Raw genomic sequence first — 24,354 nt, forward strand, 5'->3', positions numbered from 1 at the left:
GGAAGACATGCACGCCAATCCTGGATGCCTGACTGAGTAAAACGGTTAAGCAGTCATCCGCAATCGTGATGAAGCATGACACTTTTTCAAGCAGCTAGTGGTAGTGCAATATGGCTTCGCTACGGCTTGTGTTTATAATAGCCAAGCCCTACTCTTCGTGATGAATGTAAAACAATGTTCTGTTTGGGAACATTTCGCCTTGGGCACCCATTCATCCAATTATTGCTCCAGCACTACATTGTATATTGCCAAACTCTTGCATGGTATGCCACCTTGTCTTCAAAATTTCATATCAATGATATCAACCATAACATTTCTAAAGTTTGATAAAGTTCCCAAAGCTGGCATTTGACAAAAAAATATTAAAAGTCCTACCTGAGGCACTGTGCAATTTGATGTATACAGGATAATAATCTATGGTAATTGTGAAACATAATTATTTCCCTTAATGGGTATACTTCAGGCAATTGAATCAGAATGAGTTTTCTGGACATGATTTATAAACAGTTGCTACTGCTACAGAGAAATGTTGGTATTACCAAAGTAGCATTTATCATATACAAGCTGTAATTCATGTGTAATGGGTTTAGTACCTTTGCCTGAAGGTTATGTTTTGGGTAATGTTTGTGTGTGTGTGTGTGTGTGTGTGTGTGTGTGTATGTGTTTGTGTGAGTGTGTTTGTGTGTGTGAGTGTGTATGTATGGGGTCGTGTGGCGCAACGGCAGAGCGTTCGGCTCAGAACCAAGAGGTCCCGAGTTCGAATCCTGTCATGTCACCGATCTTGTGCCCTTGGGAAAGGCACTTTACACGACTTTCCTCACTCCACCCAGGTGTAAATGGGTACCTGACTTCGGTTGGGGAAGGTCGTATTGAGGTCACCTAGTGGCGCCGAATGGCAGCCGCCCAGACCCTTGCGACAATTCCACATAATGCAGGTGTGGATAAAATATGTATATGTATATGTTGTGTATTATGTGAAACCTGTAAACCCTGCATCAATTCAGCGCTAGAAAGGCTGCCATTGCGGGTAATTTCTGACCAATAAAAAAAAAAAAAATGTATGTGTGTGTGTGTATGTGTGTGTGTATGTATGTGTGTGTGAGTGTGTGTGTTTGTGTGTGTGTGAGAGTGTGTGTGTGTATGTGTGTGTGTGTATGTGTATGAGTGTGTGTGTGTGATTGTCTGTCTCTCTCTGTCAACACAATAACTTGAGAATAACTTGGATGGATTAATCTTGATATTTGGTACAGTCAAACCTGTATTAGCGGTCACCTTTGCATAGCGGCCACCTGCCCATAGTGGTCACTTTTTGTCGGTCCCTTGGATTTTTCCCATTGACATAAGCATTAAGAATTAGGCTATAGCGGCCACCTGTCCAACGCGGTCGCGGCCAGACGATTTTCGGTCCCGCGATTACAGTAACACTGTCGGTAACGGTCACGGCGCGCCGGTAGAAGCCGCATCGCCACCGCACGCCGGGTTCAAAATCTTCATTTTTTCACGCAGTTATCAAATTTATATGGACTCAACTGGATAGGATCATAATAAAGAAAACCAGATTGTTTTATCTTTGTTAGAAAATCCATGGTTTGACCAAGGAGGTTGACGCGAAGTCAAGAATAATTTTCTTCACATGGCAAGCGTTTGTACATCGAGGTAAAATTGACCATTTCTGTGCATTTCGACTGGACAAATATTACGACAGCTTTTTGGAAAATACAACCCACACATGTACCTGATGCGGTAAGTTCGCGAAATGTTTGAATGCCGGCCCTATTTCCGTTTTCACCGGGAATTCATTCAAATATTGTGCTCAAAACGTGTTTCACGCAATTTTCAAAATGGCGCTGATACAAACTGGATTGGTAGCAGCATAAAGGTCAACGGAAGACACCACTGTTACGGAGGTATAATATACTAAATTTATTTTGCTGCAAAGTATCACTGAGGATAATTACTAAACCAGAAGCTTCAAACTGAATGTGGATAATATTGTAAAATTTGGGCTGTTGCAATTTTCTGAAAAGACAAAAAGCCCTCAAAAGAGCGACCTTCTTCTGAGTACCCTATTAGCATAATGGTAGATGCTGATCAACACAAGCCACGCGGGAACCGAACCAACGCATCAAGAGGAAAATTGTCGCCACGATTTCATGTTTGAAAACAGTCGAAAACGAACAGTAAGTGACAACTGAGCAACATGTATTTTGTTCTTAACTAACTAGGAGTAAAAGAACAACAATCGAACTTCTAAAATGTGCCTTACCTGTTCACATGTGTACTGTACGGTGAATAAATGTATCTCAGTGGGTACTGAAAACATGTGTCACTCGTGGTCAATTAATCAACATTTTCTCCATAGCGGCCACCTGTCCTTAGCGGCCAGTTTTGGCCAGTCCCTTGAGTGACCTCTATAGACAGGTTTGACTGTATGTGGATAGGTCTCGGAGAGATATTGAAATGACACCCTAGCATTAAGTGGCAACCTGTTTAATGCACAATGTATTTTGATCCTCAAACATGAGCACTAGTTCTCAAATTGGACGACTATCAAACAGCTTTGTTCATACATTCAAGTACAAAATAAAAAAGTCTTTTATCAGATACGTTGGCTTATCTATATGGTCTTAACCCTTTACAGAACCTTTACACATGTATGTGGGTCCCGTATACATGCATGTATGGGTTGGGGGTATTTTTCAGCTGAACAAATCACAACGTAGCGAAATGCACCGAATGCGGAAGTAACTATACCACAGCAAATGACCTGATTAAGAAATCAAATTAATAAAATAAATTGTGTAAAAAAAACACCAGCAGGACAAGGGTTAAGATACAACATAGCATTTCAAGCATTTTAATGGCTGGCTGAAGCAAAAGCTTTTTGAGTGATGCACTTTTTCATGGCCTTCCATAAGCCAGTATGAAGGCACAAGGCTTTGTGACTACAGGTTGGCCTGGTTAACAAATGTGGCGTATCAGTGGTATTGACAAGTTTCCTCAGGGGGGGTCAGTTTTCTCCACACATGGTACACTAACCTTCAGGGGCCAAATTACTATAATTTTGATTCAGGATCATTTCTTGATGTTCCAAGCTACATGTACATTTATTAAAAGTCAAGTTCCATTAACATTTGTAAGGACATGCATGGTGTTTGAGACAAGTGCTACTACATTCCAGTTGCTAAAGAACAGTTATCAACATCAATAAACAAACAGTTGTCTTCTGGAGCTTGCAACAGAAAATCTTTTCAAACTGATAAATATCTCTCATTTGAAAGATATTTTAGATTATTCAACCAAGAGTCTACATCATTTGACATTTTTCAATATCTGTTTTCAAATTACAATGATTGTAGCAGAAGCTAAAAGATAGAGCAATGTTTTGAATTATTATGTATATCCTTGGTGCTGAACACAAGACTGTTGTTAACACTTATGACATCTTAGGTGACGGTCATAAATACTTGTATTCAAGATTACTGTATGACATGTACATGTCTCCTATTATTTCTTAAACTGTTGATTGTGAGTACAACTGACAGTGTCAAACGTTCAATAATACACAATGCAGTATATTCCTATATTTGAATACAAAGCAGAAATGTTTTGTTAGCTTTTAACCTTAAGCACACTGAAGTAGCCGTATGGCACCCCATTCTCTATTGGTTACAGAGTTAGGCAGCAGTGAGAAGGTTAAAAAAAGTTTCATCATATTTAAAAAGGGAAGACATCCTTTCCGTACTAACTGATGGTACAATGTATATGCTTTATGCATCTGTTAAGTAAAATGATTAGTTAACCATTAAATGCGGAATCCGATACAGAAAAAAAAATCAGTATTCCTTTTTGGTTTTGCAATGACCTTGGCAATTCTACTACCAAAACCCTCAAGCATTCATTTAACCTTTTGCCAACCGAAAAAGATAATATACTACCATACAATAAACACTTGATCTATTGTTGTGTCATCCAGGTCAATTTTAATTTTACATAAAGGACGAAAGACAGTGCCTTTGGCATTTCGAGACAGCTCCTTAAGGAAATCCCTCATGCAGTTCTGAATGTACTCCTTGGCTAGGGAACTCAATGGTAAACAATTTATTCTAGGAGTTCAAAGAAGCGTCTCGTAGAAACTCCACAAGGGATGCCTAACTGTTGCCAAACTGTCTACTTCAAAGGGATTGTGATTGGTAAGTTCCGCGGAGGATGCTTATAACGAAGGAAAGGTCGGAGGAATCCGTCTCTGTCGCATCCTCGTTATTGGGAGGTTAGAATTAATTAGGGCTGGTTTGTTGATTAATGAGGCGAGCATACGACTCTTACATTACTAAAGGTGTGAAGAATATACTGATTGTGTAGTTTTCTATCCAAAAGAGTTTGTCTGAAAATCTCCCTATTCATCATTCAACTGAATTTTGCAGCAGGGTCAGCCATTTTCCACCCACATATTTAAAAGGTATTGAGTAAAGAGATGCTCCAGGAAAAAAAGACTGTAGACATATTTCACCTCATATCAAACATAGAAAAGTATCTATGTAAGTATCTATCTAAGTCCGTAAACCGTAATGACAGTATATCCGCACTCAGCCAGCATATGCATGAACTAAAAACAAAACACAGAGTCACTAACGGCGCAATCCCGGACATCATAGAGATCATAGACCTAGAGTCGCGGAATTCCCACAGGAAAATTAAAGAGGCAGTCCACATCCAGTTGGAACGTGCTGGGATGAACCGTACCGGAGGTTGGGAGCTGCCCAAGTCTTACTTACCCCTACTCCGCAAGGAGGCGGGGTAGGCAGGATGATCTTCAGAAGTCTCGGCCTAGTTTCGTGTTCTTGCGAGACTAGGTCACTCTGTGAACAAGACGTACAGAAGACGTCGAAAATTTGGAGGTATCTCGCTACCTTTTTAAGTCACTGTTTGAGGAATATTCTTGTAACAGAAAAGTATCTGTAATATAGTACATGTACTTAAACCTATTGGGCTAAACCTAAGCGGTATGAAAGATGAAGAAACTTAATAAGTTCAGTTATGTATCTGTGAAGAAAGCTCCAAGTCAAAAAAGGAAGATTGTTGACACTAACTGATTGTAGACACACAACACCATATATCATACAAGACATATCAAACATAGTAAAGTATCTGAGTAAGATATTTGAAACTACTTTCAATACTGAATCTTCAGGAAAAAAAGAAGATTGTACATAATTATACATTGGCAAGTATTTGTGAGGCATCTAAACTTTATGTTCGTAGAGGATAGAATGCAGCCCCGCTGGCAGTGGAGTACTAACAAGCAGTTTTCGAGTTCTCTTGATTGAGTGAAGCGGCGACTTGCATGTTGATCTGTGTTTCAACACAGCGTGAAAGATGTTCCGAGTTGCGAGCGGCTGAGTCCCGGTTGTTCCATCTTGTACGACCCCGCAGACAATGTGTCTACTTTCGAACCATTCCGGTCCGGTTTAAGTGGAGGTCCGAGTGGAAATGGTGATGGGGAAAATCAGTTTGGCTCATGATCCATGATGACATGATGGCAGGCCGGCCATTTCCTACTTCCTCCGAGGGAGAAAAGCTAGAAAATTGGTGCACTTTAAGCACACTTTAAGCTGATACGCTCAGTCACGGCCGTTGTAAATGTATCTTGTAGAGCCATAAAGGAGAATGAGTGGGAAGTGAGAGCCCTAACAGCAAGTTGGTGGGTTATTAGTGGAACGTGAAATTTTTGCTGATAAGATCTTTATACTTCGAGTTATCAGGCAAGTGCATGTTGGAAGGCTTATCAGATACAATCTAATACAGTATGCAGCCAAATATGGCATAATTGTACATGTCTTACAGTCAGCGTTATACAACAGGAAAATAGCTTGTCCGACAAGTCTGCTGGTTCAAAAGGACATTCTTAACTGGAATAACTGAAGTGGTATGTGCTTGATCACTGCACGATTTTCAAGAATTTCCAACGGTCGCAGGTCATTGACCTCTTTCTGAGTAAAAGCGTACATGTAGATTTTCAGGCAAATTTGTAATTCTGGCCATCAACAAATTCAGCCATAGGTCATCAACAGTTTGGCACCTCAGTAAAGTCCTCTGAAGTGCCTTTCCCAAGGACATAAGGATGAAACACTTGGTTCTGTACAAAGAACTTTGCTTTCCAGACGCAATGTCTAGCCAGGAACTAAACACTTGAACTCAGGTGTCCACTTGCCTAGTCACATGGCTATTTGACGCCACTAAGTGACGTTTACTGTTAGAGTAATATGATTACAAAGTCAAGCAAATTATAAGCTTATCAACATTTTCTACAAAGTCCCTCACATTACATGATACTGATGATGAAGGAGCCAAAAGTGATTTCAGCATGTTGGAAGTCGGCTTTTCAAATTTCTAGTCCTTTCTATACATAGTAAGTTTGAATAACACTATCCCATTTACTGTAAATATTGACCTTCTAAAGCAAAGTTGCAATGTTGTTGAGTGGTGAGAAGTCATTGAAAATGTGGGTGCTGATTTTTTTTGTGGTCGCAATATAGAAATGTCTCCTTTAACTTTGTATTGTGAAAACTTTAAATAAAGATGAATATCCTAGTAGCCAAACTAGTACTGTTTCTTTCCAGGCCCACGAATAGCAACACATAACAACCCAACTACCCATTTGAGAACACCCACAATCACTCCAATCCTCCCTTAATGCTCTGTTGGAAAAACTTCCTTAACAAGCTGATCAAAAGCAATTGCGAGGCGTTCTAAAGCGACCCAAATAGGGATTTAATGACATGTCAGGTACAGGCACCTGTGGAGTTGGGAGTGTGACAGAGATAAATGGACGCCCTTCTCGCTGATTGCATGGATGGCCATGTGGATTACACAATGGAATGCCAATATTTCTCTACATGGGCTATGAATAAAGTGGATATACATGTACATGTATAACAGGACTTTGCTAAATTGTGCCAAAGTGCACAAGGTATTTGCAATGACCCGCAAACCAGCGTCACAATTTGTCACCTAAAAATGTTTTAAGATTTTAAAAAAATTGAAATTGGCAAAATGTCATGAAATCGTGAACATCCTTTATCACTGCAAAATTGTTGAATTTTCAATCATTGTACATCAATTTTGGTTTTTAATTTTGGTTATCCTGATAAAGTCATCATGTATAAAAATGTGACATTCTGGGCAAGGCCATTTTGTTGACAAAATGTAGCTCATCTGAGGTTCAAGGGAAAATTTGTAAAGTTGGTGATCCTAGCGCGGGAGACCCGCAATTTCTTGGCGTGAGATACTGCTTTACTAACAAAAGATAGAACAACTACTTGAAGATATTAATAACTGTAATGTTACATTGTTCATTTCTTCCAGCTATCTTTATTAATGATGTTTCTCGGTTGAAGCAATAAAGAGCCTTTTACAACATGACAGCTATAATAGGACGTTGTTATTTGTCTTCCTTACCCAAAATGCATTGATGTTTGCTATCTTGGAAAACCATATTTGCCACTCAACAGATGTGTGTTGCTCAAAACAGAGATAAAACAACAATCTATTGAAAATTGTGCTGTTGGCAACTTAATAAAAAATCATTTCTTATCAGTCGAATGTACACTCAGGTGGATACAGGTGTAAGCATTTGTTTGGGCTGGATGCTGTTATAAAGCAGCATTTTTACTTTTTAGATAACATGACGTATAGTGTACAGGGCATTTTGGAAGGAAAAGTTAAAACTGCCTAGTACTTAATATATTATGATGGTACAGTAATTATGGAACTTGTTAGTAGTTACTTTATCAGTGAGTCACACATTTTAGATACTTAAACCCTGGAAGCCTATAATGCAGCACATTGTTCAAGATACTGCTTACTGGGGACTTGTACAACGCACTTCTATCATGTAGTAAGAGTGGTCGAAATCCTTTTTTTCAGACTGGTGTTCTGGAATATTGCAGAATGTCAACATTTCGTTTTGCAATTCGAAAATATACCCTGCAAACATAGAAGCCTTGAAGTTCATACTACAACCTTCACAACCGATTAATGCCTAATATTCACATCATATCTAGCTTTGTAACTAATAGCAGAAGAAATTAATGATAAAGAAAATGTTGATACAAAATGCGTGGGGCTTGTAGCACATTTCCGGGGACACTCCCGGCGTTACGACAGCACTTTCAATTTCCGACGATCGCTATCGACTAAGCAGTAAAACTGCCAACGGGCCAGTAACGTAGAGCCTTCCTCGATTGATACCTGTTACAACTTCTGATGACTTCTGGGATCCCTTACCAATCTTCCCACCCCCCTCTAGGGCTTTTCAACACCCTTCCCTTCCTTCCTCCATAACTGTTATTTACACAAAGGACAACGCTTCTAATTACTTCAAACAATTCCCGCGTTAGTTCCCATTATGCCCCGCCATAAAGCGTTAATTGCAAATCCGAAGCTCGAGCAGTTAAATCACCTATCCATGTATTTATTGGCTTGCAAAAAAACGCTCGCGACAGTTGGTGTCAGTGATTGCTCGCTCGTTTACCGTGTTACAGTTTGACAATCGGTGGAGTCGGTAGGATTAACTGATCGTTAGAGTTTATCGTGCGCTAAACCTTCGAACGTTGGGGAGGAGGAGAGAACAGAACGATGATAAAACAGCAACTGCTACAGTTCTGAAAAATTAAATTTTGTTGAAAAAATAAACATCTTACTGCGGGAACATTATTCCGTATGAAACAAAATTATTACTTCTGTTGAAAATATTGAACACTAAGTCTTCTTTTTTGAGTGACAAAATGTAAAATCTTTATGGTCAGAAGTTGAGAAGTAATTTCTCCTTGAATATGGATAATACAAAAATTAAGTCGTTAACCATAGAAGATATAATCATAGGATACCAACATAGAAAAATTTCAATACATCGATGAACTGATACTGCCGGGTGAAAATTCAATATAATTTGTTAGTATAAATATGGAACAAATCATTTTAGTATAGTCACCCTGTTTAATATTGGCTGCACACTAAGATATTCATGAAAAAAAATTGAAAAAAATGCATACTCGTAAAAACAATTTTAAATGTTACCGTACAAGCCTCAAGTCACTTTTTGGCGACGCCTCAGGGGCGAGCCAAATTTCTACTATATTGTGTGCAGATTGCAAGAATTCTAGGAATTGTACAGGAATGTGAAAGTCCATGGGACAATAACTCAAGAATGCCTGGATGTATTGTCTTCATATTTTGTAGGTGGGTAGGTCTGTGGCAGACCTTGTAATGATTGGATTTTGGGCCTCCTAGCGACTTTCTATAGTATTGCAGGGGAAATTTCACCTTTCAAATCTCGTCTTCTGAACATGCTACAGTCATGATTTTTAAGTGGTGGATAGCTCTTTGTTAGGAAAATATGTCCTGTAGATTTGGACCCCCTAGCGGCTTTTTTTGGAACTGCAGGAGCTGATTTTGACTCAAACTTTGAAAGAGAATAACGCAAGAAGGGGATGACGGATCATCATAATTTTTGGTGTGTAGATAGCTTAAGTGATGATTTACACAATCATATGCTAATTATGCAAATCAATATCTGATTTGCATAATTAATGAGGACAGTTAATAAATCAGCTGAATTTTACTATAGGACTCTCAAACACATGACATATGTAACTGAGGAAGAGATACATATCGATAGATATCAATTATGCAAATTGATACTTAATTTGCATAATTAATGACAAAATACTATAAATCCATAGTGGTAAATGATGGGGATTTCATTTTTGCACCATTCGGAAGGTAAGTAAATGTGGCCACTATTAGACACAAATCTTGCATAGAGGGTCTCATTTACATAATTTATGAGGAAATGGTACGATGTATTTTTTTGTGAAAACCAGATTTTCATACATTGGACAACTTGTGTTATTTTGGTAGAGAAGGTGATCGACTGATACATGTATGATTTATGAGAGGTCCTTATTTGCACGTGGACTAAAAACGAAAACGTTAACAGAGACCACCGTCGCCATGGCAACATCTTTTTATGTTGCCAATCTTGTTGTAATTGTACGCCCGTACTCCTAATCCACAGACAGAACAATAATATACAACTTAAAGGTGTTGAAACAAAAGCAAAATGATTAGTAGGCAGGGTGAATGAATATGATGAATATCATGAATATGTTTCTGTGCTTTCAGCCATAATAACATCATTTTATGCAGCTCCTGGCAGTACTTTATAATGAGAGGCTCTTACGTGGGATTAAATGTTAATATGATGATAATTGACCCCAGGAGTACAGTTATGGAGATCCAAACCTTATGCTTGTCATCAAGAGAAAACGGTTCAGCAAACAACACAATAAAAGCAGGATGTAAGTCATTAACATTTTGACAGATTTAGAACATTTGGAACTTGGAAGTTAATAATTTTAAAATGCCATTTTGAATCATAATCTTTCCCCTCCCCTTTTTCTTGCTGGTTATGGAATTCTGTAAATGGTTGTGCATGGGGATCCTACAGTATGGAGAAAAATACAGTGTATTCAAGGCCACTTTTCAGAATTAGAAAACAACACGAATTATAAAATTGTAAAGTTTACCAATGATTATCTCTTCTCTCCACCTTGTTTTGCTATGATTTATCAAATTCTGTGAATGTTTTCCATGCCTGGATCTGATATAGAGAGAGAAGAATTAATATGACTGTACTATAATATTTTAAGGCCAGTTTTCAGAATAAAGAAAAAACAAGTTGACACAAATTGTATCAAAAGCTTATCAATCATGATATTTTCCGTCCCTATTTCTTTTTTCTTGCTATTTATCAAATTCTGTCAACGATTTTGCGCATGGGAGTCTGCAATGAGAAAACAATTAATTATGTATTTCAATAGAAAACAAATCGTTTTTAAAAGGTGTTGCAGCCAAGAAAACATGAAATTTGTAAGAACCAAGAAACAACTGCTGCCCACTACATATCTAGCCATCCGAATGCTTACTAGTAACACCATCACTGTTCGCTAGATCATTGCCAATTTAAATCCATACGATAGCTTTAGGAGAATGGGGCAATTTTTCTTAACTGATCTTGGGTGACAAACGCTCTATCTCTTGTCTTGGAGTCAAAGATTTAGGGTTCACCCAGACATCAAGGGATCTAGGGGCTACCCTGTGTTACATATTGATTGGAAAATCACCAACCATTATCTATATATATGCTGTGCATACATGTATGTAAGTAGGCCACAAGGCGCCAGAGGCTACCTTCAAGTGGTATCATAAAGACATTAAACTGATTAAAAATAGTTATATCTGGTTACACAAAGGTCTCTTAGTTCAACGTATACAAAATCAAATCAATATTCTAATGAATGAGAAATATTTTCCCTTTTTACGCAGATTTGATGAGGAAATAAATCTTTACGACATTCTTGGTTCAAGGTCTAAGTCATCCCCTAATCCCTCCCCTAGACGTTGGTTAAGGTAGTCCCATAGCCTTCTTGCGTTGAGCAGTGGGTTGTTATCCAAGGATTGGGGAAAGTCATGTAAAGTGCCTTTCCCAAGGACACAACGTTTAGCCAGGAATGCCAGGGATCGAACCCGGGACCTCTTGATTTTGTGTCTGCTTGCCTAGCCACTTGCTGATTTGACACCAAGCCCGAAAGTTCCTTCGGAAAAACAAACCAACGCAAAATTGTGGATGATTCTATCGTTTAATTTCAAATTCGAAAACTGTGACTGATCAAAACATTATGTCCAACATAATTGTCAATACAAACAATATTTACATTTCAAATTTTGTCCAATACAATCATACAAATTATAGCAGCACAAACTTGTGCCAAATTCACAAATTCCTGTACCATGAAAACAAAATTAATGCAATTGGCAATTTTGGAATAAACTACAGTCTAGTTTTAGTGATCTCCATTCTAACTCTAAACGTGTCTGAATTCTGCTCACATGTCCGGAACGTTCCTCATCACTGATACCGTAAAGCCTGTCAATCTCACAGGAACAAAAAGATCCGCAGTGGGCATATATACCATGCATGCTGATTGGTTCAATCTATGGCCAACTGTGTTGCAGAATACTAAGTGCTCCAATACCAGGCCACCACTCAAAATAAATCATCCTTTTTTTTGTGTTTCCTATCAAAAATAGAAGTTGTATGACATATTGTAGGAATCCGGGCTGTCTCTAGCATTAATTTTTTTCTATTCTACCGGTACTCATTGTTTGGAATGTTGTTGATTTTCCTTGTTAAATCTGTGTGTCTAGATCTAAGATTATGAAGACACATTTTCATCAATTTCAAAACATTATTTCATATATTTTGGATGAAGGGGGTGAGATTTTTAACGTCCCAACAAGCAAATTTCCATCCTTGGATGGAGGAATGGGTCCTGGAGACAGCCCTACTATGTATGAATGCCCTGTATGATGACAAAATCCTCAACGCAAAGACTAAAACTAACACTAGAGGAAACAGGAATCTACATATACTCAGGCCTCTAGATTGGAAGCATTGGTAAGATTTTGGTAAGTAGAAGACATAAAAACCTTCAAAGTTCTGCACATAATATCATCATTTGATGGAAGTACCATTCCATGATAGTATATGCCGACAGTAAGTTTTACGGTCAACTTTATAGTTCCCTGAAAATGCCAAAGCACTTTTCCAAAACTACAGAGCCATTCATTCGCTCGCCAAGCTCGAGTGGAAGAGAGTAATTTCCGTGTTTAGCACCATGACATGATGTACATATGGCAGGATGCAGTGATGACTGTGATTAAAGCAAGAGGCAGGGGAGGGTCTTTTCCCAGAATGTCAACTTCATGAATCACAGTAATAACAGACTATTTTGTTGACAATTGAGTGAACACAGCGCTTCAGAGTGTATAATTCTCTTAGAAAAAAAAAGGAGACTAAGTATTTATCTCCAAGCAGACTTTTTTTCTGACAGTCTGAGTCTCTAGCTACTGAGGATACATGTAGATCAGAAAATACAATCTTCTACCCCAACATCTGCTTGGAGATTATTGTTGATCAAGATAGAGAAGGTTTACAACACTTCAAATGAAACCCAATCATGAGCCATATTCCAAAACTATTATCACTACAGTGTAATACTCATAACTAAGGTATCTGAGATGGTTATACATAATGTCATGTACCTGCAATCTTTCCTCTTCAATAATGGCAAGTTTTAGACATTTCTCTTAAAGTTAAAAATAATTTTTACACCAAAAAGTGTTCTCCACAGTTATGTAAATACATAAAATTTTACTATTCATACAATTAAGAAAAAGATTACACAATGTACATGCCAGACTGCATTATCAATATACTAACATACCACATTTTGGTGAAATGGTAGTGGCCACATAATTAGATTCTAAATGTATTGAAAATTTTAAAGTCAGACCAACTGCAAGCCAGCATTGAATACTAGAAGGCCCAAGAAGCTTTATTCATCAACAGTGTGCAATCATGGTCAATCCTAGAGCTCTTGTTATGGTCCTTTATATTAATGTATATAATATATCATTGGTTATTTGCACATTTTTATGACAAAAAAATTCATTGTGATAAATCTTCTCACACAAACAGAAATTTTACCTAGAAAAAGTAAAATTTTTCAATCCAACTTTTGGCTTGAGAGTTTTGATAATGTTTTGATTCATGTACAAAAATGTAAATCCATTCTATGTATCATACATAACATGACATGTACATTTACATTTTGTGTTTGTATATTCACCAAGGGCCTGTTCTAAGGAATACCCTCAGATAGATAGACTGTCCATTTATCTGAAGGAGATAGGCTTAACTTATAACTTAACCATGGCTTAGATAGAACCTCAATATTGGCAACCACGACTCTCTGATTCATCTATTTTTCACCAGTGGGTGGAAATATTCATGACCAAATCAAAAAACAAAATGGTAACCGTTGCTCTTCCTGTGGGGCCTCCTTCAGTAAATATCAGTAACTTAAAGTTAGTAATATTCAGTAAAAAGAATTGGTGTGGGGTCATTTGCATAACATTTTGATTAGTTTTGTATACACAGTCTTTATTGCCCAGTATTAAAACATCATGGTGTGTGGTTTAATTAGTTCGTCTCTTAAAACTAGAGAAGTTGATACAGCTAGAACTTGCTTAGAATATGAAAAAGCTTGGGAACACCCGGACAAAATACTGTAAAACCGCAAAATCATGATTGTGTTTTTCCATAATGATTATATCACTTCTCAGTACAACTATAATTACAGTTACTGTACTATAGAATTGTTTCAGCTGTGAAATCAACTTAAAAGACAGCGAAAACCTCCTTTCCTCTCCTACTGCAAAATCAACTCAATGCAAAAACAAAATTTATAGCAACATCGTGCAGGATATTATACAGTATCTGTATTCTTTGAATATATACCAGTCCCTTATTGATGATTCACGGAAGCAAGCCAAGCCTAGAAGCACTGCTACAAATATTATGTATCTATACACCATTTGCTGAACTTTCAGGGCATCCTGGTAACAAAAACACAGCCTAAGCCCTACAAGGGTCTCTGATATACAAATGTACATGTACCCAGTAATACCACCATTTCCCTTAGGCAACCATTTATAATAGACAAACCTTTACAACTCGGATATTACAGGAAATCCTCCGGACCTACATGATATAAATCTTCCTTCTTCAATTTTCTGTGCAGGCCAAATACCCGTTCAAGACTGGAAGCAGAGTTATTTCACTACTAAAGCTTCCGGCATCAATCTTGAGATACAAGATGAAAGAGAGAACCTTTCAAATATTATCTCTCAGTTACATGTATATCAATTTTTTGCACATTATCTCTCAAACTGAAGTTTGTTAAAGGGTTTCAAGCAGTAGTTTTAAATTTAGCTTTAAATTTGTTTCAATCCAACTTATTGCTTGGGGGGAGGTCATGTTGTTACTTTCTGTCATTCATACTTAAATAAAAATATGAAAAACATTTTACTACTAAAGTTTCCTGCATCAATCTTGAGATACAAGATAAAAGAGAACCCCTCTCAAATATTATCTCCAAAGTTACTTCAGTTTCATATCAATTTCTTGCATATTATCTCTCAAACTAAGCTTTGTGAAGGGTTTTCAAACACAGCTGTCTCCAGCTTTATTTTTTTTTCATCCCATTCAATTTTTTTGAGCCCATGTTGATATAAATGTTCGAAAAAAAAAAACATGTCAAGAAGTTTAACTTTTTTGTATCAATAGGGTGAAATTTTTGTCCATACTAACAAATACTGTCAAATTTCCACCCTAGGATGGAGGGGCGGGTCTTGGAGACAGCCCTGGTTTCAAGTACTCCTTTTATTTCATGCAGATTGCAAAGGAGGGTGCCTCTGCAGGGCTGTCAGTTACCTGAGGAGAGGAATAGAATAATGCACGATATTGTATCTGGGAAAGGTTCTTCAGGCGATGCATATCTATTCTAATAAGAAGATTGGACAGTCGCTGCATTTCTGCATGAAACTTGATATGAATGCCTAAAGTCTACTTGCCATTTTGGAATATATCACAAACGTATAATATACGGATATAAACCCAAACGACATGGCAGTTTGAATCTGATCCGGGCACATCATTTTTCGGGTCTGCATCTGTGGTCCTGTCCGACCCGTCGTTTCTGGTTTTGATGACTAGCAATCTTCGTTGTAGTTCCGTTTTAGTACGTAACGTCCAAGGACGAATTTTACGAGAGGTGTTTGGGCGTTCATTGCACCGCACATTGAATTTTGTTGGCATCCTGGGAATGTCAAACTGCTTTGGGGTCCTTAGTAATTTTACCACAAGGAACAGTCTCAAAATTCCTAGAGGTCATTGTCATTTCATCACCAGAAAAAGCTATGATGATGACCAGATAAACAAGAATCATCATGTTGGGCACCATTAACTTTAGAATTAGAGTGTTAATGTTGCTGAAATAAATGTCTTTTTAGTGAATTTCTCCATGAAACATGGAGGCACATGTAGTAGTTTTGGCTTGTAAATAATTAGCTCTATGACTGACCCAATCCAAACCATTCTATTTCAGTCTGTCTAATTGCTGTGGACAGAATAACATCCATTTTTCATTATTTAGCACATCAATTTAAAAGAAAACAATTTAGTCCGGCTTACTACAAACTAAGTACTTCACACTGATTGGGTGTCATTTCTATCAAAGTGTGAGTGCCTCATCATACTGATCGCTACAAATGACAGTCTGCTTAATAAGATTGATGTGTTAAGCACAATAATGCCACAAACAGATGATTGACATGGGCAGATGAGCAAATATCTTGGACCTGTCACACTGGAATTTCCTGAAGGCCAATGCTATAGTCCAGTTAAGAGGTTATAGATTTTTTCCTCCATTGATCTTACCGCTCTCCAATAAATTACATACGGGTGCACAGTAGAATGGAAACAAAATATCTTTATTGCTATCCTAAAATATGGTTTTGCGGATCACTTAGGATGTTACTGGCACTGTCGCAGCAATAGTTATCATCGCTATTGACAGTTGATTATCAATAATGCTACCTACGGCAGAATGTGTAAGTTAATGTGTGGATTAAAAGTAAATTTTCTGTCTAAATACTGTAAATGTTGACATTTTTCACGATGGTTTCATGGTCGCAGTTCTTGCAGGAAATCTTTGCCAAAAACTTAAAACCAACGCAAAAATGCTTGTTCTGTCTTTTACCCACTTGCCCCATTGTTTTAATCGTGAAGTTAAAACCGACGCAAACACTCCATTTTCTCTCTACGGTGAAATTAGATTCCCACGAACTTAAAAAAGAATTTTAGAGTAAAACAAGACAGCTTTCTGTCTGGAATAGCAGCAAAAATAACTTTGACTCATAGCATTGCTTGTAGGATAAACTCAAGTTGAACTTGCAAGAAATACAGCCAATTAAAGACTTATATTTCAGCAAATGCCATTGGAGTATTCATATTAACAGTTACTATAAAAATCAACATCTAATTAAAATCATAGCCTGTTACAAATTAAATTGGAAGGTTATAATACAGAAAATATAGCAGGTAAATAAATTGTCATTTTAATGATTGTAACAGTAACTGTAACAGCAATGCATACTTTTTTATTGGAGGTATTGTCAAGAAAATGATAGGGGTGGGGTGAATTAACATTTTTGATATTGAAAACTTCATTTGAGAATAAATTAAAGATGACAACTATCTACAAGAATTTTAAGGTGACTGGATGACAGAAAAACACTCTTGTCTACTCTTTCAACCCTAACAGTTTCCATAGGTAAAGACTGTCAGCGAAGAAATATAGCCAATTAGCTGCGGCAATCCTCTACTCGATATAATAAACCAATCAGTCTTTCCTACGCCGTTGTACCACTCTTATGGACTATAAAAAAATAGTAATTTACCGTAATTGCCAGTTAAGAATTAAATCGGAAACTTTTACAACATCGACACATAAATTGGAAAACGCCACACCAGACATTTTATTGAATGTGAGGACATAAATCGTTTTGTCTGTTTTTGTGGGGACTTACATGTAAGTTTGCGATAGAAGGGAAGAGGAGTTTTTTGTGGTGTTTTAAGTTTGTGGTACAGCAGTTACTGTAATACATTGGAAATGCATAATAGCGGCGGCGTGAATAAGTGTTAGGAACAACAACTATCTGCCACCAAGAAATCAAGACCACAGCATGCTATAGGACCAAAGATATAACAACCGGAAGTACAGTACTAATCCTGCTGCAGTACCACAGTCGGCCACCAGGAGGCCCAAAATCAACCCTGACCATCGGGTTCACAACACCTACCTACATTCCAAATACAAATGTATCATCACAATCCATCCAGAGGTACTCAATGTCAGACATACAAATAAACAGAGTAAAAATACAACATGTACATGACATTGTATTCCTTCATTTTTAATGGAGGTGATAAAATAAACCACTTCAAACATTTAGATTAAGTATGTTATTCGACTGCGTGAGGCTATGATGATGAAGAAAAGTTTGTGATTGATAATTATGCGCAATTCACCTTTGTCCATCATTTGGCACCAGAGAAAGCCGAGGGAGGAGGCTCGTTCATTAGTGTTCTCCAATCGATCTTAATTCGCTGACAGCATATGAACGGAAAGGTTACCAAAGTTCAGCTGTATGGCCATCCTCCTGATGCCAGAGCGTTGATGAAACAGCTGTTCATTCCTTCTTAACTTATCCTGTTTAAAAGTCTGCGACTGAAATGCCCCCTGCGTTCCAAGAAAACTTGCTGGAGGGCCCAAACTTATGTCACTTCTTCCTGAGCAGAATAGCTATCTACCGCCTAAAAATCATAGCTTGCGTAGAACAAGAGATACAAAAATGTATGAAAAATGGAAATTTTGCTGCAGTACCATTTGAAAAGCTGCTAGGTGGCCCAAGATCTAATCATATCTTCGATAGGACATGACCTAACCACATGCAAAGTTTTATGACAATCTCTCCATAGCTTCTTGAGTTATGCTGCTATTGCGACAATCAGTGTTCTCCAGTGATCGATCTTCACTAGCTGACAGCGTATGAACTGAGAGGTTACGAGAGTTCAGCGGTATGGGCAGCCCCCTGATGATAGAACAGGGGATGAGGCAGCTGTGCCCCGTGTAGAGGCCAGACGTAATGACTACAATTTCACAGCCACTGATCCCCCCTGACAAGCGCGCCAAATTGCACTGACGTTTCATTTTCCCGCGGTATTTCGCAAAAGGACCTCAAAGATAAAGTCGGAACATTCAATCCATTTGAAGGTGGCCAAAATTCATCAGATGACGAGCACCCCACCTCCACAGGTCATCGTTTTCATAACTACGTTTCATTGCACATAATCCCTAATTGACGCCCTCGTAAATTTCTCTGAAACAACTACGCTGTCCTTTTCCTGACTTCCCAAATACTGTAAATGTTGACATTTTCGCAATCGTTTAATTGTCATCGTAACCTCTTCACTGCGAACTTAAAACCGCTGTGAAAATGCTTGCCCTTTCTTATGCCTGCCTACCTCCTTGCTTCAACCGCAAACTAAAAACCACCGTAAACATTTTCTCCCTGCTGCGAAATTAAGTCCTCGCAAACTTAAAGGCATTTACAGTACTTCCCATCAAAAATACTGTACCTCAGAGACCATTTGTTTTATGTCATGAATACCTCTTTCTGCTTTCCTTTGTATTCCACGTTGTGGTTATGTAATCATCTTGGAAAAAAAATCAGCGGTGGGACAAATAAAGTCAAGGTTAAGTATCAATGTCTACCAACAATGCTCCCCATTTAGACTTGTGTTATTGCCACATAATGACTGCCTGTATTAGTTAGCCTGACCGCAGAGGGGTGATCGGCTTATTGGAGGATGTATAATTATCGATCAACTGTACCTCTGAAATACGGTGAGATCTTATTTCAAAAGGCAGCTTCAATTATTCAATGGTAGGTACTTTATATTAGCCAAGGAGTTCATACATTTTTATTAACTGTATCAATGTATTCTTGTTAAAACTGGTCTTAAGAAGAACCTGGACTGTACCAATGACTGGGGGGTGTTGAAAGAAATCATGATAACAAATTTCTTACTGCATCTTATGAGGTGCATCTTATGAGGACAAATGGGGTGAGTATGATATACATTAGCATAAAACAGAGTCTATTATAGATTCATATATAATATCAAGACAATTATTTCATAGATGCATAGCCATGCCAAAGTTAGAACATACCAAATTGACAGTGGTCAAATTGCTTTTGACAAAACGATTGAATTGTACATCATGCACCATAATTGATTTTAACTAGAATTGCCCCAAGCTATTTTCGTACATGAGCTAAGAGAAACAGTATATATTTGTACCTGTACAGATTGGCATTTGACTGGCATTTTAAAGATTTTTCTGACACACTTAGTGATAACATTGGAAATTTTTCAGAGAATATTAAAACCTCTTTTATTCTAATGTGTAAAACATATATCACAATTTCCACACTAATATTGACCATACCTGCCAGAAGAATCAATGTTGGTAATGATATAGAACTGACAAATTAAACAAATCATTGCACATGTGGAAAATTAATTATCATGAGCCAAAAGTATTGGCTTTCAGAGGAATACAAAATGTATCTGGCCCACTTGATGCCTAGTCCGAAACTGAAATATTTAGTTGATAAATGGGGCAATTATCATGTAAAATATATAATTAGAAATCACAGGAAGCCTAATTTCAACATCCAAGCACCTTTACTTTCAGCAGAGTAAAAGCGATAGAAGTCACTACCCCCCTCCTTGTGGGAATGGTTTGTCCCACACACCAGCACAGGTTTCTCCTAACAGGCCTTTCCATATATGGGCGTCAGGTCCTGAGGGGCTGGCTAGTGATAAGCATGCTGAATGCTGAGAAAACCCATATACAGTTACACCAATTAGGATCCTGCCAGCCACACTATAGCGGAGGAGCTAGACAAGACTCTCCCCCTTTCTTCAGCCTTCCTTAAAGGTGATGTGTAAGGAAGGAGGGAGCTTTCTTGAAGGATAGTGCATCGTGCAAACCGTGCGCACACCATCTACGGACTGTATTTTAGGGAGGTATATACAGGGTAGGTACTACGTACTGTATATATCCGATGTCAGTGTTTGCTATGATCTTTCTGCATGTGACAGAGAGTGATGAGGTGAAGGGCTTGAGGGGGTCTTATCAACTCATCTTGGTTTGTTTGTATTTCACGGCTTATTTCTTGAAGGGCTCATCACCTTATGCAAGCCAGACATGCACGGCATGCTAGCGATGGGGGCTACCCACTTGCAAAACAGCTGCACTGTATAAGCATGTATGCTGTATGTATCAATTCTATCTCAAATTTCTCAAGCGCTAATGCTAGTGTGAGATGTGAGTGACACACTGTGACTACCTTACAGCTGTGTAACATAAGCATGTTAATTGGATACTAGAATCAATTTCAGCTCAGTTTTCTTATTAAAAGCCCTGCCAATTTAAGGTTTGACAGCTAGGTCTTTTTTGCGTTGGAAGGACTATTATATAGACCATTATCTGGGCATTACCCACTTGGCCAGTAAATATGCACTAAGTACCAATAATGTTGGGAGATAGGAAGCTATTCTGTAGTGGTGGAATATCAATTATCAGGGAGAATGTGAACTGTTTAATATACTACTAGAGTTAGAATTGGACTGTCCAGTTTTGGCAGTGTGACAGAAGATAATGCTCAACTGCCCTGTGCAGGGATGGGGTATTGGAAACTGTTATCTTTGAATGTATAAACCGCTTGTAGCATGTGTTTTATACGATATAGTCTATCGTAAACGTTAAGTATTGAAGCAGGTGGTTTTATGTCCAGATGCTGGAGTTGTTTCAGTTTTTTTTTTAAAAATTTCAAATGCTGCTGTTCTTCTGATTACACTTTTTACCATAACCATTTAGTAATTTTTCTCAGCAAATTCATTGCCGAAATTTTTAGATTGTAAAAATTACTGTACACAACGTTTCATACTTTCCAAATACATGTAGGTAATGGTTCAGTAATCATAGTGATGACATATATCATCATATTCACCTTTATATCTCCGATCGTGACTTTAAAGGTCAACCATCCGTGATATATGCCCTAGCATATTGTTCACGTTCCCACGCCCTGAAATACTTGAAAAAATGCGGAGAATTCCCCGTTATTTCCTATCGCCTGTCTGAAGGGCCTGTAAGCGCCTGGTTTGCTTCGATTGTGGACTACTGAACGCTGCTCTCAGGTGGTTTCCTCTATTGGACAGGCTGAAAGGGTTAATGTTCAATTTGAGTCTTCCCTTCATAAATCAGGCCGTAATGGCAGCGTGTCCAGATAAGAGTGAGCACCCGTGGCACTGACACGTCTGCGATGGCTCAAAAACGGCCCGATTTTGACTGACACTACGTGCCGTGTATTTCCTCCGCTCTTTCCAATATTGCAGAATCTACACTGTGTACAGCAATTAAAAGACAGTATATCATTGTGTTTAAACAATGTCTACAAGGATTCATGCCGCTTTCACATAGTCCACACTTTAATTCATTGTACAGGTAGAATCTTGTCATTTTCAAATTGAAGCGTACACCATTTTGTCTTGTTTATGTTTACTTTTCCGTTATCCAATTTTTATGTACTACGTATGTTGAAAATTTTATGTTTTTACTCTTGCTTTATATTCATGTTTATGAGATTCACATATAAGTACTGTGCTTTCTGCCCAATCCTCAAGAAATACAATTCATGTGAATAGAATAGTCTACACTTCCCTCCCCGGATGAACCATTTCGCATCTACAAACGATTTTCAGATGCCTCCACCCAGAGGCCAGCCTTTCCCAGCATGGATTCCTGTTCACAATTTAGACCTTCCTCCCTCTCAATGAGTCAGGCTATTCCCACCCGTGAAAATGTTTTCATGCCCTCTAGCCTGAATTTGACTTTGACAGAATGGTTTTGGATATCAATACAATACACTGCATACATAATCTATATGATTAAGGATATTGACAGTTTAATGTAAACTGCTACAGGAATAGATGGGATGTGTGTGTACAGTGTGTAGCGCATCGCTCTAATTATGTTGCTTGTGTTGACCGTTTCTAAACGTGGTCTTTAATGATGACATTTGTTGACAACGGTACACACGTTTGTGTAACCCGTGTAAACAATTTAGTAGATGTCATCAACTATTTCGAAATGTGAAACGCAATGTCCCAAAGATACAATTCACAGTAAGAAGAAATTCTGCTGAACTGTGGTTGCCACATTCAATTTTACCAAAATGCTACAGTTCAATACATGTACCATGTATGTTTGTGTAACCCATATAAAACAAGAAGATGTCACTAAGAACTTTAAGTATGAGACGCAATACATGTATCCCAAAGATGCAATTCACTGAGTAAGAAAAACACTGCATGAACTGTGGTTGCCAAATTCGAAAATAGCACAGTTTAATACTATTGTATGTTAAACTTTGTGTTACCCAATATAAACAAGAAGATGTCACAAACATCTGTACAACTTTGAAGCAGGAAAGGCAATATCCCAAAGAAGCCGATGCAGTTCACAGTAAGAAAAACATTGCATGAACTGTGGCTGCCACGTTCGATGTTATCAAAATGGCACAGTTCAATACCACTTACTATCCTCAATCAACGGACGTGCCCATGCTCTATATACACAAGATTCGGATAACATTTCCTGAGCGCTTCCATCGATCGTCTTTACGGTGCTTCTTCCGACGGAAAGATATTCCAATAAGAAACAATTGTTGATTCTCAGCATTATAGTTACATAAATTTGTACATTTACACAATGTAACTCAGGTTAGTAAATTCAATAAATCTTCGAAATAGATTTTATGTGCCACAAGCCTTATGTTCGATGTACAAATCCATTTCTGTGAAAAATACCTGTTAAGAAATGCCTGTGGAATGCCTAACTATTATATTAGCTTGGGAAATCACACTAATTGTATGGAACAAATATGTTTACAAAGCCTCTAATTATGTGATGGATCATACTAATTAACTCTCCTTGGAGCGAGCATACTTACGTCAATCCCTTTACTCTTCCCAAAAATATTCACGACATAGAAAGAGTAATCGTGAACGGACAGTCTGTGCAGTTTCAATGTCATGGATTGTTCTAATTAACACGCATGGATCATTCTAATTAACGCTCCTTTGTAGCAAGTTCACAAAAACATCAGTGATAGAAAAGAGTAATCGTGAACGGGCAGTCTGTGCAATTTCAATGACACATGGACTGTTTTAACTAACGATCATGGATCATTATTCTAATTAGCACTCCTTTGAGAATTTTTTTAAAAGGAATAAAAACAATTTTTCTTCAGAAAAACAACCATGATTTCTTCCCCAAACACATACGTGATAGAAAATAGTCATTGCAAATGGGCACGCTGTGCAGTTCTAACATCCTCTACATGTAGCTTATAGAGTGCCCATGTCAAAGCCTGACTGGACCTAGTTGAGTCGGTTTTCCTTACGAGAGACTCATTTCTGAGTGATCTTTCTAATTATAACTCCTTGCAGAAAGATCTTTGACCTATCGAAACCCTCTTTTCTTCCTGAAAACATTGTGAAAGGGAGAGTAATTGCGAAGGGGCATGGTTGCAGTCTCAACATCCCCTAGCTTATAGAGTGCCCATCTCAAACTCAAAGCCTGGCTGGACATCTAGTTGAGTCGGGTTTTCATTAGGAGAGACCCATTTCTGTCACAGGGTGAAGCCAGGCATTCAAACCATCAGCAGCTGTGGGGGGCATGCATGGCT

The 24,354-nt window shown here is 38.0% G+C and overlaps 2 protein-coding genes across 2 annotated transcripts in view; one reads left to right on the forward strand and one right to left on the reverse strand.

The window, feature by feature from the left end:
- Nucleotides 1-24,354, reverse strand: part of LOC136436386 (transcription factor SPT20 homolog) — a 112,148-nt gene that overhangs the window by 51,200 nt on the left and 36,594 nt on the right. The window lies entirely within an intron of this gene.
- Nucleotides 20,375-24,354, forward strand: part of LOC136436385 (leucine-rich repeat and immunoglobulin-like domain-containing nogo receptor-interacting protein 1) — a 29,967-nt gene continuing 25,987 nt past the window's right edge. The window contains exon 1 of the mRNA XM_066430327.1: nucleotides 20,375-20,637. The gene's annotated coding sequence lies outside the window, so the exon portion shown is untranslated. The remainder of the gene's footprint in view (nucleotides 20,638-24,354) is intronic.

The sequence above is a fragment of the Branchiostoma lanceolatum genome, chromosome 6, assembly GCF_035083965.1.
Source record: "Branchiostoma lanceolatum isolate klBraLanc5 chromosome 6, klBraLanc5.hap2, whole genome shotgun sequence".
NCBI classification, from domain to species: domain Eukaryota; kingdom Metazoa; phylum Chordata; class Leptocardii; order Amphioxiformes; family Branchiostomatidae; genus Branchiostoma; species Branchiostoma lanceolatum.